The sequence below is a fragment of the Antrostomus carolinensis genome, unplaced genomic scaffold, assembly GCF_000700745.2.
Source record: "Antrostomus carolinensis isolate BGI_N321 unplaced genomic scaffold, ASM70074v2 scaffold36339, whole genome shotgun sequence".
NCBI lineage: Eukaryota > Metazoa > Chordata > Aves > Caprimulgiformes > Caprimulgidae > Antrostomus > Antrostomus carolinensis.
This window is the reverse complement of record NW_010338532.1, coordinates 429-1,963: the sequence shown is the minus strand read 5'-3', so window position 1 is coordinate 1,963 and position 1,535 is coordinate 429. Positions and strand designations below refer to the sequence as shown.

Here is a 1,535-nt window from a genome sequence, read left to right as displayed (position 1 = left end):
GGTAGGGGACATGGTGGCATCGCAACCCTGCCACCCACCACCCGATGCCCCAAGCGTGTTGCAGTGCAGGAGGACATGCCCTGGGCTGGGCCAGGAGGGTAGTGATGGCACCAATAGTCCCACCACATCCAGTGCACCCTAGTCCTTGGGCACCACTGGGGCAGCTGGGAGGAACTGGGAGGGACCCACAGTGCTGGGGGGCTGCAGGGACAGACACAGGGGTGGTGGTGGGGGCTGCATGGGGGTGCCTGGGAGGATGGGGTGATAGTAGGTGGTGTTGGTGAAGGCTCTTGAGATGGGTTGGTTGGGGTCAGGAGCTTGGGAGTAGGGGGATGTTGGGGGGCTGGTTGGGTTTGAGGGATACCGGGAGGGTGGGGGCTCTTTGGGTGGGCTGTTCAGATGGGTTGTTGGGTTTGGGGTGCCTGGTAGGGGTGGGGAGCTGTTGGGCAAGCTGTTGAGATGAGCTGGTTTAGGGGAGCCTGGGAATGGGGGGCTGTTGGGGTGGGCTGGTTGGGTTTAAGGGTACTGGGGGGTCAATAAAATGCTGGGGAGCCGTTGAGGTGAGCTGGTTGAGTTTAGAGTTGCTGGAGGGGGGGCAAGGGAAACGTTGGGTGGGCTTTTGGGTGCTTAGGAGCAGAGGGCCGTTGAGTGGACTGTTGGGCTGGTCCAGTTTGGTTTAGGGGGGTTGGGGAAATTTTGGGTGAGCTGTTGAGGTGAATAGATTGGATTTAAGGGTGACTGGGAGCAGGAGGAGCTGGGAGTTGGGAGCACCCTTGGGGTGGGCTGGTTGGGTTTAGGGGTGCTGGAGGCATCTGGGAAACATTGGGTGGTCTGTTGAGGTGGGTGGCTTGGGTTTAGGGTTGCCTGTGAATGGGGGGCTGTTGGAGTAGGTTGGTTGGTTTTAGGGGTGCCAAGGGGAAAAGGAAAATGTTGGGTGGGCTTTTGAGGTTCACTGGTTGGGTTTAAGGATGCTGGGGATCAAGAAAACATTGGGGGGACTGTTGGGATGGGCTGGTTGAGTTTAGAGTTGCTGGGTGGACAAGGGAAATGGGTGGGCTTTGGAGGTCTGCTGGTTGGTTTTATGGGTGCTTAGGAGCAGGGGGCTGTTGGGTGGACTGCTGGGCTGGTCCGGTTTGGTTTAGGGGGGTTGGGGAAACTTTGGGTTGGCTGTTGGGGTGAATTGATTGGATTTAAGGGTGACTGGGAGCAGGGGGCTGTTAGGAGCACTCTTGGGGTGGGCTGGTTGAGTTTAGGGGTGCTGGAAGCATCAGAGAAACATTGGGTGGGCTGTTGAGGTGGGTGGGTTTGGTTTAGGGCTGCCTGGGAAAGGGGGGCTGTTGGAGTGGGTTGGTTGGTTTTAGGGTTGCTGGGGGACTCAGGAAAACATTGAGGGGCTGTTGGGATGGACTGGCTGGGTTTGGGGGTGCAGCTGGGGGACAGGGGAATATTAAGTAGGCTGGTTGGGTTTGGAGGGGACTGTTGGGGTGGGTCAGTTGGGTTGAGGGGTGACGGGAAGTGTCAGAGAAACACTGGGT

General features: G+C 58.2%; 1 protein-coding gene across 1 annotated transcript in view; it reads right to left on the bottom strand.

Annotated features, from left to right (window-relative positions):
- LOC104530845 (guanine nucleotide-binding protein G(t) subunit alpha-1-like) overlaps window positions 1-1,535 on the bottom strand; it is a gene marked incomplete at its 3' end in the record, with an annotated part of 3,457 nt that overhangs the window by 1,538 nt on the left and 384 nt on the right. The gene's annotated exons all lie outside the window — the stretch shown is intronic.